This window comes from Carya illinoinensis, chromosome 16 (assembly GCF_018687715.1).
Source record: "Carya illinoinensis cultivar Pawnee chromosome 16, C.illinoinensisPawnee_v1, whole genome shotgun sequence".
NCBI classification, from domain to species: domain Eukaryota; kingdom Viridiplantae; phylum Streptophyta; class Magnoliopsida; order Fagales; family Juglandaceae; genus Carya; species Carya illinoinensis.
The window spans coordinates 11,460,987-11,479,258 of record NC_056767.1 but is presented as its reverse complement, the minus strand read 5'-3'; the positions used below and the strand labels follow the sequence as shown (position 1 = coordinate 11,479,258).

The window sequence follows — 18,272 nt, the reverse complement described above, 5'->3', positions numbered from 1 at the left end:
TTTGAGTAGCGAAGCCCATTCTCTTAAGTGGTCATCCATAAAGAAGGTCGAATTGTTTGAATGTCCAAAATTAAAAACATTTGGTTCAGAAGTTATAAGCAGAAGAAATGAAAGAAAGATGGATGCAGAATTGGATCCAAGAGACCAAAAGCCTAGTGATGCATCCTCCTCAGCAAGTCATTATTTAAAAGTTTATTTGTAATTGCATCACAACTTTATATGCAGGTTCATCATGTTGGTGCTGGAACAATTGCAACTGGGCATTGATTACCTAAGCTATTAGTCATTTGAGATATTAGTCATATGGATTGTAAGACAGATTATAAGAATGTTTCAATATATCTTTGAGATTTTAGTTATTTGGATTTAGAAATAAGAGTGAACGAATCAAATTATATGATGTTATTGGGAATCAAATTGAATGACATGGTTGCTTCCTATTTTTGAAAACATGATTCAACTTGAAGTAAACTCAAATTATTTTCTAATTTCTAGGTGTATCTAATGCTTACCCAGCTTATGAGTTACAATGTTCGACAACTATAATGACGCAAACTCAAATTGATATGAGGCATTCGGGTCGAGTATATACGTGATAGTGTTGAACTATTTTAAGAAATTAGATTTGCATAAATATGGTGAGAAATGCTTAATCTTTATTGGATTTGGGCAATATTTGTTTTTCTCTTCTAAATCATTTATTTGAGTAATACTATATACCACACTCACATCTTACTTTCATTTCACTATATAAGATGTAGTACATTTATCATCATTAGATAATAAAAAAGCATATAACAAAGGATCGTCCAAGTAATAAATGTGTCACATCTTATATAGTAGAATGAGAGGGTGATAGTAGTGTGATTTATAAAATTTTCCGATCTATTTACATTGATTTTTACATAATATTATATAGAAGATGATCATATCGTCGCAACCATGCGGTTCCTTGATGGTGTTGCCTTTAGTGGTTTATTCAGGCGCTGGTACAAAGTTTGATCCATTTCCAGCTCGATTCCATATATATATTTACTCAAATCAGTTGGTGCGTCAAAAACGCCACATTTGAAATAAATGTTGCTCGACTCCTCTATCGTTCCCTCATACTTTTGTATACCATATAAAAGCTCGCATAATTTTATTGTACGTATAGATTGGTGGCCACATAATCTTTTTAAGAAAATATTAAAACACCAATCATATTTTAAGAAAATAGAGTATTTGACATACAAATATTTACCATTTTTGTTAACATCTTTATAAAGTTCGCATATACATATACCAATTATTATATTTATACAAGTTCAAGTAACATGTTTAGCATTAGGGATATGATGTCTCTATAAGGAGAATAGTTGCAGCTAGATCTAATATAATATGTTCCAGTTGTTAATTTGGTTGGTCATTATTACAACATAACAACATAACTTCCCACAAAGCACATACAAAATACACAGAGTTTGATAATAGCACTCCATGGACATCATAACAAATTAACCCAAATAATAAGAAGGCAAAAAAGTTGACAACAAAACTAAAATTAGTAACACACCATTTGGAGAATAGATACTAAGATGGATAGGAACAGGAGAAATCTACTTTGTCTTCCCAATTATTCTATCAGTCTCATCCTAGATTTCCTTACGAACCAGGGCTGTACAAAAACACAGAAACCTAAAATATCAGTTACAATATAACTTTTATCTTAGATGTTACATGAATAAAAAATTTCATGAGAGAAATAAAATAAATTATGACAAGTACCATAGGTAATAGAAAGTCAAGTATGGGTTTTTCCTTGTTTGGGTATGGAATTCTTAAAGTACTATAGGAGTGAACATTATAACAGGAATTCAATCAGAGAATATTCTTTAGGATATATAGCAGTAGAGTTTAATAAAATAAAAATGAAGTCAACCATTATAATTAGGTCCTTAAACAAATTCATTATGTACGCATTTTGTGCTATTTTCTTCTACCTATTCTTTTGTCTCAATCCTATCTATTAAACCAACTAAACCCAGCCAACTATAGCAACTTCCCCACCTTCTGTATCTCTCTATTTATGTACACAAAGCTCAAACCTGAAGCAAAGAATATTAAGCCACAATCCCAAATTAAGAATATGATCTGATCAACCCCAAGTTGTATAGATTCCTTCTCACTAAAAGCAAACACAACTTATTTTTTCCATTCAAATTCAAAGACAAGCACTTCAAGTCAACCTAGCAGAAGTTGGAAGGTGGATGGCTATACCAACAAATCTGAGTCGGAATTTGTAGTAGTGTTCATTAATGGCAGTGAAAAAGATGTGTATCATGCAAAAAAAAAAAAAAGAAAAAAAAAACCAGAGACAAAAGTCATTAAAATCTTGTGATAGAAATACTTGGATCTCAATGAAAAATGGCAGTTGTATAATGAAAAATGTGGTAAAAGAATGTGGTTGTTATGATAGAAATACTTGGATCTCAATGGGAGCAAAACTAGGAGGATTCTGCAAAACTGGAGGATTCAATGTTGAAGAAGCCTGCAAAACTTGATGCCATTTCAAGAAAAAAAAAAGGGGGTTCTTATTCATGGTAGCCAGTTTTGCAGAAGGGTTTACAAGTGGTGAAAAGCCATTTCTAGCTAACTTTTATCTAAGGCCAAAGGTACACCTTTGAAACACAGTTTTAGCTCTCTTCATAGGATCCTAAGTTTAGGGCAGCAGCAACGAGGCTGAGGGTCTGCATCCACACACCCTCTCCTCTAATTAACAATTAATCATCATAACAAATAATCTGATCTGCTTCGGTAAACTATTCATTCATCATATATAAATAAATATAGATAGATAGCATACTAATCTGCAGACTATGATAAAGAATGCAAGGTCTCTTTTCGGTTTCCCTACAACCAAGAAAGAAAGAATATTGGTGTTAGCCATACTGTAATAGGAAGGAAAGAGAATGCACCAACCAATTAAAAATCATGTGCATTTTGTCCACACCCTATCACAGGATTTAAAAGAATTGAATTTGAGAGCAAACATCTGGCACTTCAGATTTGAGATTCCCAGAAATCAGGTAACTTGAAGCAATGTATATGCTTGGACCAAAGCACTTTCATGCCTCAATCATTTACAAAAAAGGGGTTGAAAGTTCAAGTTTTTTGGGAAGCAATTTGGGTTGAGATCCTTACCCAACAACTCAAGTAATCTTAGGACTACCTATGTCTTGCAGGAAAATCTGCATTAGATAATCTCATATCTTAGTGTTTTCTTTTCTAGATTTTGCAGAAGTCATGCCTCCACCAACACAGGTTTACTGACCTTTTAAAGACGGAATACCATAGGAGAAAGGCTTTTACATTTGAAAACCTTACACTATCTAATTCTGAAGTGTTGCATTACACTCTCCACTTACCCAAGAATTAATGCTTCTAAAATATGGAAAGAAAGACATTTTAATATGGAAAGAAAGACTGTCTATTCGATCAACACATACAAGTGATAAAAGCTGCATCTTCATGCAGTGCTACACCATTTAAAGCCAGACATCAATATTGCATGTATTCCAGTACCCAACTGTCTATATTAGTTTCTTGGACAAAGAACAATGGCTATACATGTGGGCTGTGGCAATATATATGCTCCAGTCCAATAACCAAATTGAGAAAGAAGAATAAAATAGTTTTTATACTTATTTAAGACAGAAAAACCATTTTCTTTGATCGCAAAATATTTATTTTAACAAATTTAAATCATGATTTTCAACTTTAAATGGTATGCTCAAGTCCAATGCCTAAAAGTCAATTAATTAGCAAAGAGAACATCAATTTGCCGGTGTAGCTTTCCTCCACTTTGAACATTATTTACAAGCAGATTGGAGTCATTTAATTCCAGCAAACAAATGAACAAAATTATTGATGCAGTAACATAAAATGAGGTTATAGCAAAACCAAATATCGAGAAAGTCTCGTTATCAAACATTTTTACAAGCGATTCTTCCAAACAAATAGCTAATATAGGTTCACCCCTAAAATCCCTTGATTACAAACCCTAAAATCGAAAATCCCTTGATTACAATCACAATAAACTGGTTATTAAACATTTTTGGTAGCCAACGGAAAGAAAATTAAAGAAAAAAGGGATAGAAATGGACTCCATGACAGTGACAGATCGAGAAATGTTAAGCTACAATCCGAGCGAGAGTTAGAGAGAGAGAGAGAGAGAGAGAGAGAGAGAGAGAGAGAGAGAGAGAGAGAGAGAGAGAGAGAGAGAGAGAGAGAGAGAGAGAGAGAGAGCATGAGAAACTGACCGGCGTCGATGAGAAGACGGCATCGGTGGCGACGACAGAAATTTGTGAGGATGTTAAACCTTAGAGAGAGAAAGAGCATTCGAACTCTCTGTGATTTGGTGCGGAGAGAAGCTCCCGATGTCATGTTTTTGCAGGAAACGAGGCTGAAAGCTCATGAATTTGAGGTATGTAAATTCAAACTTGGTTATGTTAATTGCTTGGTTGTTGATTGTGTTGGTCGAAAAGGGGGTCTGGCTATGTTGTGGGGTTGGGATTTGTCTCTGTCAATTAGTAGCTATTCTCAGTGTCATATTGATGCTTATGTGGAGGATTTTTCTATTCATGGCGTGTGGTATATTACGGGTGTGTATGGGTTCCCGGAGGTGGGCCAGCGTCACCGAACGTGGGATATGTTACGGCATTTAAGTCGTCATCGGAGTGAGGCCTGGATTGTGTTTGGTGATTTTAACGAAATTTTGCACCCCCATGAGAAGTGTGGTGGACGGCCTAGGATGGAATGGCAGATCTCAGCATTTCGGCAGGCTCTCACTGATTGTTGTTTACGGGATTTGGGATTCAGAGGTAATCGGTTTACCTGGTCCAACAGGCGGGGTGGTAGTCGCTGTACTAATGAACGTTTAGATCGTGCTGTTGTAAACCAGTCATGGTTAAATTTTTTCCCAAATGCTATGGTTGTTCATGGTGTGGTGGCCTATTCTGACCACGTTCCAATCTGGGTTAGTACTGTAGGGGAGGGGGTTCCATCTCGGGTTAAACGTCAGTTTCATTTTGAGGAGATGTGGGTTGGTGAGAAGGCATGTGAGGATATCATGGCGAAAGTAGTAATTCTATGGATGCGGTCATCTCGCATATTAAGGACTGTGGTACTCGTTTGGATGTGTGGAATAAATCCTGTTTTGGCAATGTGCAGCAGCAACTTACCCAGGCTCGCAAAAATTTGGAATTACTATCTAATTCTGATCCTTTTGGTGAATTTATTCCGAAACAAAATCGAGCTCGCGAGGAGTTTCACAAGTGGTTAGAACGAGATGAATTGATGTGGAGGCAACGATCAAAGGTGTTATGGCTTAAGCATGGTGACAAGAACTCTAAGTACTTTCATATGAAGGCTTCTCAGCGACGGCAAAAGAACAAGTTGGATCGGTTAAAGGATGGTGATGACATCTGGCGCTCGGGAGTCTTGCGAGACAAACTGTTGGTGGATTATTTTCAGTCTCTTTTTGCTAGTTCCAATCCTAGCAACTCTACTGGTTTTCTGGAAGGGCTTCGGGGCCGTGTCACTTCTGAAATGAATGCCGAACTGAGTCAGCATTATACAGCATCTGAGATTGTGAGTGCATTATCTGAAATGAATCCCTCAACTGCTCCTGGCCCGGATGGGATGTCCCCGGTTTTTTATCAGAAATATTGGCATGTGGTGGGCCCTTCAATTCAGGCTGCGGTTCTTCAGGCCCTCAATTCAGGTTCCTTTCCTTCCTCCCTTAACCATACGTATCTCACACTAATTCCAAAGACTAAATGCCCTGCTGTGGTTGCTGATTATCGCCCAATTAGCTTGTATAATGTAGTTTATAAGCTTATTTCCAAAGTCATTGCGAACCGTTTGAAGAAAGTGCTTCCTTTTATTATTGGGGATTCTCAAAGTGCTTTTGTTCCGGGTCGTTTGATTACGGATAATGTATTAATTGCCTATGAGTTAATACACTTCCTAAAACACAAGAAGCGGGGGAATCAAGGGTATATGTCATTGAAACTGGATATGAGTAAGGCTTACGACCGGGTGGAATGGTGTTTTCTTCGGAAGGTGATGGAAATGTTGGGCTTTGAGTCGGGTTTTATTTCTCTTGTGATGTGCTGTGTTCAAACTGTATCTTTTTCAGTGTTGGTTAATGGCGAACCCAAAGGACCTATTTTCCCATCTCGGGGGCTGAGACAAGGGGACCCTTTGTCCCCCTATCTCTTTCTATTTTGTACGGAGGGGCTATCTTGTCTGTTAAATCAGGCTGGTCTACGACGGGCTATTTCTGGTCTGAGAATTTGTAGAAATGCCCCAACTATAAATCATTTGCTTTTCGCGGATGATAGTGTTATTTTTTGTAAGGCTTCGGTGGCTGAAAACAGACGGGTACAAGATATGTTAGCCATTTATGAAAGTTGTTCGGGCCAGAAAATTAACAAGGAAAAAACATCTATGGTCTTTAGTTGTAATGTGGGGCTGGAACTTCAGGAAGAGATACGTCATTTATGGGGGAATGGTGAAATCCAGCAGTATGAGAAGTATCTGGGCTTACCCCCTATTGTTGGTCGATCTAAAACCCGGGCATTTCAATCTATTAAGCAGCGCGTGTGGCAAAAGCTTCAAAGTTGGAAGGAAAAATTGTTGTCCCAAGGGGGTAAGGAGATCTTATTGAAAGCTGTTGCTCTTGCAATCCCAACTTATTCTATGAGCTGTTTCCTTTTGCCTGCTAGTTTTTGTTCAGATTTAGAGGCTTTAATGGCTAGATTTTGGTGGGGGCAAAAACGGGAGGAACGTCGCATTCATTGGGTTAGTTGGCAACATATGTGTGCAGGAAAGAGTAGAGGCGGATTGGGGTTTAAGGATCTTAGAAGTTTTAATCTTGCTCTTCTCGCTAAGCAAGGGTGGCGGTTGCTGCAAAATGAGAACTCAGTGCTGTACAAACTTCTCAAAGCTCGATATTTTTCTCAATCTCCTTTTTGGACTCTAGTTTGGGGCATTGTCCTTCCTATACATGGCGGGGCATTTGGGAGGCGAAGCGATGGTTACGGGAGGGCTGTTTTTGGCAGCTTGGTGATGGGCAGCATATTAAGATGTGGCAGGATCCTTGGGTCCCGGGTCATAGGTCATTGTGTGATGAGTTGGGTCCTGCTATGAATCTGTCTTCTGAGGTAGTGGCCTCTCTGTTTCTCGGAAATGCTAGGGGGTGGGACTTGTCTAAGCTTAGAGCTCTCTTCAATCCAATGGTTGTGGCTGATATTTTGAAGGTCATGATTTTTCCTCCGGGTACTGCTGATAAGATGATCTGGGGACTAGAGCGAAGTGGTATTTTCTCTGTTAAAAGTTGCTATAAATTGATTATGTCCAAGTCTAGTGATACAACTGCTGAATGCTCCTCAATGGGTCGGTATACGCGTTTATGGAAAGCTTTGTGGAGGCTTCCTGTTCCTAATAAAATTAAGATCTTCGCATGGAGGGCTTGTAGGGACAGTTTACTTTCAAAGACTAATTTGCAGAAAAAACATGTGCTTCCTTCTGCATCGTGTTATTTCTGTCTCCACTCTGATGAGGATTTATTGCATGCTGTTTTTGGTTGTGCCCAGATCCGGTTTTGTTGGTCCCAGTTGTTTCCTTTTCTGGCTTCTTTTTCACCAACTAGTTTTACTGATTTGGCTTTCTCTTTTGTTGAGACTCCAAATATTCATTCTCTGGCTGGTTTTTTCTGCATTGCATGGGCATTCTGGTTTAGGCGTAATAAATGGGAGTTTGACCACGTTTGTTTGAGTCCCAGTCATGTTATTTCACATTCTTTGGGTCTGTTGCAGAGTTTTAAACTGGTTGCTCTTAAATCTCCGCCCCAAACCCGAACTCATTTCTGTTGGAAGCCTCCTTCTTCTGGGGTTCTCAAACTGAACACTGATGGTGCCCTGTTTTCTGACCTGCACAAGGCTGGTATAGGCGTTATTCTTCGGGATTCTACTGGTAAGCTCCTTATGGCTGCTTCTAAATTGGAATTAGATGTTATTGATCTGGAAGCTGTGTAGTTGTTAGCTGTTTTCCGTGGCTTACAGTTGTGTTCTACAATGGGTATCTCACATCTTGTAGTGGAGAGTGACTGTTTGCTTTTGGTTGAAGCTTTACAACAACACACCATGCTTAATTCATTGCTTGGAAACTTGTTCTCTGAAGTGCAGCGTCTCTCTAGTCTTTTTCAGCATGTTTCCTTTACTCATGTGTATAGAGAAGGTAACATGGCAACTCACTCTCTTGCTAGATATGCTTGGAGAGTGGAGGATATGGCGATGTGGTGGTATAGTATTCCAGACTTTCTTTCTCAAGCCTTATGGCTTGATAATTGTCTGTAATTGATTCTATTCAATGATATTGTTCTGTTTCTATCAAAAAAAAAAAAGAGAGAGAAAGAGCAAGATAGAGAGAGGGGGAAAGTGGGGAAGGAGGGGATTTAAATTGCGGCGACCAAAACTCGCCGGAAAAAGTCTTCAATTTCGGCTCCAAAATACCCACAAAATTCTGGGTGAAATAAAAATATGATTATTTCCGGCGATTTTAGTGTCGTCAGAAATAAAAATAACCCAATCTGCTTTTCTTTTTTTTGTACTGAACTGATGTTGAAGGCTTCTACATCAGCGCTAAGATATTTGTCAATATAAAGGCTTGTAAATAAAATTTTTCAAACTACAATAGACAAACCTCACGGGAGTATCCCAAATTGAAGACAACATTTTTAATCGTGGCTTCGTAAGCAAGAGATTCAAAAGTCTCAAGGCTTGTATTGTGCCAAAGTATCTGAATGGGCGGAGAACCACAAGAAACGTTGTATTAGTTCCAATCCCATCAATTTTTGTTTTTTTTTTCCATTTTTTTGGATAAACCATCTAGACCGATAGTTTCCAGTCTTTTTAATAGAGTTCGATACTGGACTATAATTTTCGAAGAAACGACCCACGGCTGCAATGAAAAACTTCACATTAGAATCTAAGTTATTCTCTTAATCAATTTTTCAAAGTATGCAACAAAAAACTTCAGAAGTTTTTAAGAAGAATGTAAAGGTGGATTCTGCTTTTATACCATTGGGGAGTGTTTTGAAAGGAAGGTAGAAATGCTTGTAAAGAAAAGAAACTTTGATCGATGGCAAAATAGCCAGCAAGAATCACATTCTCTTTGCCAATATTTTCTTTTCTTTCTTTTTCATTCTATTTGTGTACAGGGATGTTCGTATCTACCTCACTTGGGTGTTCGAGATTTGTTTGCATAAATTTTTCTATTATCTGCTAGAAAAATAAAACGCTTAGCTGTACATAAAGTTGCCCTTCCTGATCAGCTCCCCAACACTTACTCATTCTTGGTTTCATGCGAAGTGTTTCGTAGTTACTCAAAAAAAAAAAGTTCCAATTGATCAAGAACAAGTGAATTTTCACAACACTCGACAACTTTTGAGTAGAAATTTCTCTTCCATACTGTAGTTTTAGTATAAATTGTAAATATTTCTTTTTTTCTTCTTGAAAAGTTTAATAACATCTAAGGGAAAACCACAAGAATGTATGAAGTATGGACCCCATATGCCATATATGCAATAGAAATAGTTGTTGAGAGAGATTTTGAAGGAAGGTAGGAGTGCTTGTAAAGAAAAGAACTTCCATGACAAAATGGCCAAGCAAGAATCACATTTCTTTTCCATTCTCCTTTTATTCTTTTATAGTTTATCCTTCTTCTTTACTTTTCTCAGAACTAATTAACGATATGATGGTGAGTTGCCATAGTTAAAAATGAATCTGCACTTGCTTACATATATCCTTTCTTGAGACTGGTTTGCAAGGAAGGATGTAGGAATGCATGTGAAGAAAAGAACATCATCAACAAAATTCCCAAGAAAGAACCAGATCCTCATTTTCTTGCAAAAGGGGTTTAGACTCATATTATAAGTAGAGACATGGCATGATGGTCAATCCCCTACATTTTGCTCAATATCGCTTTGCTGCTGCTCTGCTCTTGTTTTCCAACATCACTTTTTTCTCAAATCCATTCCTACAGTTCTGTGCCATACTTATACTTCTCTGCTTTCTAGAGAAGGCTGTAGAGGTTAGTCCCAGAAACTTTTCCTTCTTCTGCATCATCTTTTTGTTTCAATTCAAAGCTATTTTCTTTTTTCAATAGAATACTTCTTTGTGTTGGGAATTTGGACCTTCCAAATTTGCCCCCCCTAGGATCTACCCTTTGCAGGAATAACAAGAAAAATAGAGAAATAATAACAACACAAGAAATTTACGTGGAAACTCCAAAACAGGAGAAAAAACCACCAGACCCAGAGAAGAAAATTCACTATGTGAAAAATTGTTACAATCACACAATTTTTCTCCTCACCACACCCACAAAGCTACCCCACTAGTAAAACTTTAACTTTACACCTCTTCCCTTTTTACAAAAGGTTAAAAGAGGAATTTAACTAAAGTCAAAAGTTACTAGATAAGCTTTCAACTGGTGCACTTAAACTAAGAGGCTAAGCCTCTTATTTATAATCTCAAAACTCTGCCTCTTTCTTATTTCCCACCGGTGTGGGATTACAAAAGTCACAAAATTCAACAATCTCCACCTTGTGACTTTGACTGGTCCCACAGCCAAACTTCACCTCAATGAAGATCTTCATAGCTTTCGCTATCATGCTTCACCATAAAAGCATACCTACTCAGAATAAACCAATTCCAAGCATTTCACTTCGGCCCATGTCGAAAACAACCTTGCTGAAAATTATGGTGTAACTTCCACGTTTGGCTTTCCTGGAAGTTCATCAGCCATCGACATGAATTTCCACCACACACCATGCATCAATGCCAAACCAATGCCTGTGTGCAAACTTTGTGGACCAGCTAATATTAACACATCCTCTATCATGGCAACTTTGGGAATTAGCGGCATGCCATGAGGATGTACATGTCTCTTTTTAAAGAGCAAAATCTTCCATGGAGAGAGACACAATATTAGCATCATTTCCAGTATCTCCATTTACTAACTTGGAGCCACTTGCCGAACCTGCTCCAGCTCTTGGACAATTTTTCTTGACGTGCCCAGATTGTCCACACTCCCAGCAGACTACTTTCTTCTTCATGGAGTTCTTCATCTTCCCATTTCCAGCTGCTACCATCGCTAAGTTCTCAAGTGGAACATTATTTCCACTACTTAGTCTTCTCTCTTCAGAAAATATTTTACTGGTAACCTCTGAAAAAATTATTTTCTCATTCCCATGTATCAAAATAGGTTTCATGTGCTCATAGGAAGGTGGAAGAGACCAGATGAGTCTCAAGGCTTGATCCTCATCATCAATTTTAACTCCAATAGCTTCTAGCTCAGCGACAATGCCATTGAGAACGCTTAAATGATCTGAAATAGTTGTACCTTCACTCATTCGCAGTGTATGAAACTGCTCCTTCAAGTACACGCGATTTGAGACGCCCTTCGTCTGATACAACTCTTCGAGTTTTTCCCAAAGTTCCTTTGCCGTAGATATTCCATGCACATTTGCAAGAACATTTTTGGCTAGGCACAGACGTATCGCACTTGCTGTTCTCAAATCCAGATCCTCCCAATCTTCATCACTCATTTTAGATCTGCTCATTTCACCAGTCACACTAGTACCGGTGCTGACTTCATGTGTTGGTCTGCCCTTCAATGCCTTGTGTAATCCTGATTGAATCAAGACATCCTTGACTTGTACTTGCCACAAGCCAAAATTGATTCTCCCATCAAATTTCTCCACCTCAAATTTGACAAGATTTGAAGGCCTACTTCCTGACATTACTTTGATGAATTTACTGTAGAAATGAATAGTACCTCACTAAATCAGTTCCTAGGAAAGATTGGAGGGTCACAATGGACACACTTAAAATTTCCAATCTCCTAGACAGAACCTCCTTAGACTGTACGTATCCACACTACCACACCAAAGCTCCACCCCACAAAAAGAGCCTAGTGGCTCTGATACCAATTGTTGCTGATCATAGGCCGCACCTATGTCACCTAACAATGGTACCTACCAGACTAGCCGGCCACCGTCTCTACCGGTGCACCGTCACTCATGGTCGGAGAGTCTTGTTTCGGTGACACAGTCACAAGCGAGAGTTCCCATGAGTGATCTGCCTGTATGAATAGTACAGGTCAACTAGCTCTGATACCAATTGTTGGGAATTTGGACCTTCCAAATTCGCCTCCCCTAGGATCTACCCTTTGCAGGAATAACAAGAAAAATAGAGAAATAATAACAACACAAGAAATTTACGTGGAAACTCCAAAACAGGAGAAAAAACCACCAGACCCAGAGAAGAAAATTCACTATGTGAAAAATTGTTTCAATCACACAATTTTTCTCCTCACCACACCCACAAAGCTACCCCACTAGTAAAACTTTAACTTTACACCTCTTCCCTTTTTACAAAAGGTTAATAGAGGAATTTAACTAAAGTCAAAAGTTACTAGATAAGCTTTCAACTGGTGCACTTAAACTAAGAGGCTAAGCCTCTTATTTATAATCTCAAAACTCTGCCTCTTTCTTATTTCCCACCGGTGTGGGATTACAAAAGTCACAAAATTCAACACTTTGATCTGTAATTGTGCCGTATACTTCTTTGATCTGTAATTGTGCCGTATACTTCTCTCTGCTTGGGTGTATTGGCACTTCGTTCTTGTTTATTCTCTCTTTCAATGAATCTTGATTGCTTTTTTGTCATAGAATCCAAATTATATTGATATATGTGTTTGAAATGTAAATACTTTCTTTGAAAATTTAGAATTTTCTAATAATAATTCCTTTCAAATACATAAGTTTTTGACTGAACATAAAAACTAAGTTTATCTTGAAATTTAGTAAAAACTTGCTCACTGATGATTTTCAAGATCTAGAAAAATGTCAAGTTTTATTTTGATAGTTAATTAAAATAAGTTAAGTATATAAATAAATAATTACTCAACGATAACAATTATTGTAGTGTTGAGCTGTGTGAAACTATGAGGCGGCACATTTATTATAAATGTTGTGTTTAAGCAGTTGGTGTAGTTTTGGGGTTGTTGGTCTAAAGACACAGTATTAGTACTTCTGTCCATTTAACAGTACAATACCAAACTCTAATCAACTTGAAGAAGAGTAATAGGATGAGGACATAGGTAGAATCCAATTGTAGAGGTGCCACCAACTGAAGAAGTGTAATAAGAGTAACTTGGGCAGCAAGCTGCGTTGCAACGTCCCGCCACCCAACGTACTGGACAAATAGAATTGAAATGCATGTATTTTATTTTTGAGTTGTAAATTTTAAATTAATTTTGTTTAATTTTTAATTTTGTAGAAGTATATAGCTTAAGTAAATAATTGGATAAATATTTTTGTTTAAAATATTATCTTTGAATGTTTATAAGATATTTGGCTTGAAATTTAGTTTTTTATAAAAAAAAATGTCAAAATTAGTAAACATGAATATATCCCAAACTAAACTTTTGGACAAAGATAATTTTGGCTGGGGTCCGTTTGTTTGGATAAAAACATTTGTTTTATAGAAATTTTGTTAGCAAATTAATTCTTTTACAAGAAAACAAATTCTTTTCTAGTGTTTGGTTGTCACTTGAGAATATTTTTATAAATAAAAATTCTATGTACAGTCACTTTTGCATACTCATTTGCTCACTCTACTGATGTGATTGGCTGTACATCAAAAAAATTAATGCAATCAATCACATCAATAGAGTGCATAAAGAGTACATAAAAGTGACTATATGTAGCATTACTCGAAGCTGAGACTTCTATGATAAGCCTTTTACATATTAAATAAGGATAAATATAAAATCAGTCTACATATTATATAGTTAGTCTTTCCATGGCGCAAGATTGGAAATTTGTTTTCAAATCTTATAATGAGCTAAAACCGGTTTCCAAAAATATTTTAAAATCATTTTGTGTAGACTAGGACAGGTTTGGGAAGTGAGATGAGATGGAAATTTTGTTAATAGTAGTAAGATCATTTATGAAGAGTAGTAAAATAGTTTGAGTTGAGTATTGTTTGGGTTTTAGGAAAGAAAAGAGAAAAAGTTGAATAAAAAAATATTATAAGGTTAAAATATTGTAAGAATATAGTTTGATAATATAATTTTCGTTTGATGATTTAAAAAAGTTGGAATTATTTTTTATTTCTTATTTGAAAGTTGGAAAAAGTTGTAATGATTATTTTTAAAAAATTGTAATGATTAGTTTGAAAATTTTTGTAATTAAATTATGTTTAAAAATAAATGAGACGAGATAAAATAAGATTATATGATAATTTTGTATCTCATTTCATGCTCCAAATCCGTCCTGGGCATTGTTAGGTTATGAAGTGAGACAATAATTTTGTAAATAATATAAAATGGTTTGTAAATAATAGTAAATTGATTTAAGTTAAGATATGTTATTATGTTTTAGGAAATGAGAGAAAAAAAAAATTAAAGAAAAATATAAAAGTTTAAACATTGTTCTGAATATTTGAAAAAGTTGTATTATTTTTTGTGTTTTATTTAAAAAATGTAATGATTAGATGAAAAATTGAAGATTTGAAATTGAAAAATATTTTATATTTGAATGATATTTAGAAATGTAATTATAAAAAATTTTGCAATAAGAATTTTTCCTCTTATCTAAATTCCCAAACAACCTGGCTTACAAACCAAAAAAAGCTGGTCCATTCAGTGAATTTTCTATACTACACCAAAGGGCCAACTTTATGGATTACACCCATTGTGCCCCAAAAGTGGTCATCTTTGTCGACATTAATAAGTTCATATGCTCGTTCAGTGTTATACTCCTAAAACTACTCATTTTGTTTGGGTGTTTCTTTAATATCTTTTTTTGCCCGAATTTTTCACTAATTTATTTTATTTTTTAATTTTTTGTATTGCTTCATTGATCTCTAAATGGGCAGAGGCAGACTTCGTCCTATTATATAAATACAAAAAAAGAAAACTATCTTTAGAAAAATGGAAATTATTCCAGTAATTGTAGAAAAAATAGTAGAGTACTCGGTTGGTCCAATCGGAGAACAGTTTGGCTATCTTATTTTCTACAAGAGACGTATCGCAATTCTCAAAGAGAAATTTCTGAGGCTACGTGAGAAGGAGGAGGCAGTGAAACAATCTGTTGATGGAGCCCAATGTAATCAAGAAGTGGTACCAAGTGAAGTTAAGACGTGGCTGACGAATGTGGCGAAAAAAATTGAAGAAGTGCAGAAATTCCTTGATGAAGTAGATGTCAAAGCTAATATGATGTGCTTGAATGGTTCATGTCCGGATCTGAAGCTACGCTATTCCTTGGGTAAGAAAGCTCAAAAGAATACTCAAGCTATCAATGACTTGCTAAAAGAAGGTGAAAAATATGATCGGGTGTACAATATTAAAATTCCATTAAGAGTGAAATCAACATCCACAGAACAGTTTAAGGATTTTGAATCGAGAAGATCAATGATTGTAAATGTTTTGGAGGCTCTAAGGGATGAGAAGATCGACATGATTGCATTATGCGGTATGGGTGGGATCGGAAAGACCGAAATGGCCAAAGAGATAGCTAGAAGAGTCAAAGCTGATAGTTTGTTTAATAAAGTGGCAATTGCAGTAGTGTCCCAAAAAGCGGACTTGATAAAAGTTCAAGATGAAATTGCTGAGTAGCTAGGTCCTAAACTTCAGGAGAAGACTTTAGTTGGAAGGGCATCTCAGCTATATTCAAGACTGATGGATAGTAAGAGTGTTATGGTAATATTGGATGATGTTTGGGAACCACTTGATCTTGCGGCTATTGGAGTTATTGATGCAGTTAAACAAAAGAGCTGCAAAATCTTATTGACGTCAAGAAATGAAGACACTTGCAATTGGATGAGAATTCAAAAGATTTTTCCAGTTGGACTTTTATCTGAAGAAGAAGCATGGAATCTTTTCATAGAGATGGTAGGTGATTGTACCAATACCTCCGATCTAATCTTAATTGTAAAATAGGTTGCGAATGAATGTGCATGTTTACCCCTTGCCATTGCGACAGTTGGACGTGTGCTCTTAGCAACAAAAAAGACAAAAATTAGTGGAAAGCCGCACTTCAACAACTTAAAATGTCTATCCCACAAAATATCTATGGTTTGCATCCAAAGGTGTATTCCAGCATAGAGTTCAGTTACAATTACTTAGAAAGTGATGAAGCCAAATCATGTTTTCTACTATGTTGTTTGTATCCCGAAGATTATGATGTTCCGATTGAAATTTAGTCAGGTATGGTGTTGCAAAAAGGTTTCTTAAAGGCTTCGTTACTGTGGAACAAACAAGAGTAGATGTCCACACAATAGTTCAAAATCTGAGAAGATCAAATCTCTTGTTGGATAGCGGTAAGGACGAATGCATCAAAATGCATGATGTTGTAAGAGATGTTGCCATATCAATTGCATCCAGAGAAGAAAATGGTTTTATGGTAAAGTTGGACAGAGGACTCAAAGATTGGCCATCGACGGATAGATCATATGACAGTTACACTGCAATTTCTCTTTTACTTGGAGAAATGAAAGGGCATCCTACTGAGTTGAAGTGTCCCAAACTTCAGCTTTTACGACTATCATGTTTAAACCAGTCAGAAACGTTCCCAGACAATTTATTTAATGGGATGAAGGAGCTGAAGATGTTGTCCTTGCAAGAATGTTGCTTCTCCTTAACATCGTCACTGATTGAGCTGAAATATTGCATATTTTAGCTATTTAAAACCAATGTATTTTAAATTCATCATGACATTATTATTGGTTTTAGATGGAAAAATAGTTAATAAGCATAAATACGAGTTATGATTTAAATTGATTAAAAGCATGAGTTTATGCTTAATTTTATAACTATTATTTAATGGGACAATATTTCCTCACATATATAGTTTATTTGTGATAATCTATTTTTCTTTTAATTTATTTTTTTTGAGTGTTATTTTTATTTTCAGTTCAAATAAATCCAATTGGAACTGTTGACGATTTCTTGCTTCTGTTCTACATGGTGGAGATGGTGATGATCAGCCAAATCAAGAGAACGAAAATTTTGATGATGAAGATGAAGATAATGATGCTGATTTTGAGATAGAGCTAGAGTTTACTCCGCATCAAATAGATGGAGCAGAGGAATTATGAGATTGTCATTGAGGTTTCTCAGCTTGAAGCAACGATGAATGGGTTGAGGGAAGAAGTTGCAAAGAAGGCTTCGGTTGTTGAGACTTTGGAGAAGACTATAGCCGGAAAGGACGGAAAGATATCTGAAATTGAAAGAGATAGAGAAATTGAATAAGAGAATGAGGCTTCGGAGACCATTTTGGACACAGCACATGCAGAAAAGCATCACAAAGTGCAGCAACCTAGACCATGCACATGCCAAATGCAACTCACACGAAGCAAACATGCCAAAACCACACACAAGCATTTCATCATTCGGACATGAGGAGCCTGGAGCACGGAAGGGACCTGCAGAGTTTTTTTTATTTATTTCTTTTTCCAAGTGCTATGTTACTTTACTTAGGCTGGCACTTCACGGAGAGGCACAGGAGAAGAAAAGGTTCCGTTTGAGTTGAGAGAGGGAGAGACGTGTGAAGAAAACATGAGCAAACAAATAAAAAGCAAAAGCCAAAGAATAGGCGTGAGAGTGGGTGAGCATGGAATTTTAAAGTAATCTGATGATATGTATATATATATAATGCTCGACAAAGATAGAAAAGGAAAGAACACGGAAAGAGGAAGAAGTGCACCGGTGTGAAGAAAAAATGAGAAGGGAATGAGTGTGCTGAACGTGGACCCTTTCATTAAAGAAAAGAAGTGAGATGTTGCCGAGTGAAGGTGAAAGGCTGGACGGAAAGGAGAGTGGAAGAGTAATGAGTGGATTTTTATTCTTCTTCTTTTGCTTTGCTTTGAAAAAGGAGGCTGGCTTTGCTTGGGACCCGTAGGAAGAAAGGTGGGAGTCGGAATTGAGTAGCTGGAACTGATTCATTCGGACAACTTGCATGGACAGCAAAGCAACTCCACTCACACGACAACACACAACACTTTTAGAAAGAAGTGCTCATCTTCATACTTTTCGTTCATTAAAGAAAAGAAAGCAGCTCATCAAGAGGGAGAGTAATGAGTAGCTTCGGCTCATCAAGAGGGAGAGTAATGAGTAGAGAGGGAGAATAAAGGAGTGTGCAGCCGAGATGGAATTGAGGA

General features: G+C 36.7%; 1 long non-coding RNA gene across 1 annotated transcript; it reads right to left on the bottom strand.

Annotated features, from left to right (window-relative positions):
- Positions 1–1,538: 1,538 nt before the first annotated feature.
- LOC122299091 lies at positions 1,539–4,216 on the bottom strand. Its single transcript, XR_006239578.1, has 2 exons — positions 2,846–4,216; positions 1,539–1,657 (listed from the first exon to the last, which is right to left on the bottom strand). It is a non-coding gene; the product is annotated as an uncharacterized LOC122299091 (long non-coding RNA).
- Between the last annotated feature and the right edge of the window lie 14,056 nt (positions 4,217–18,272).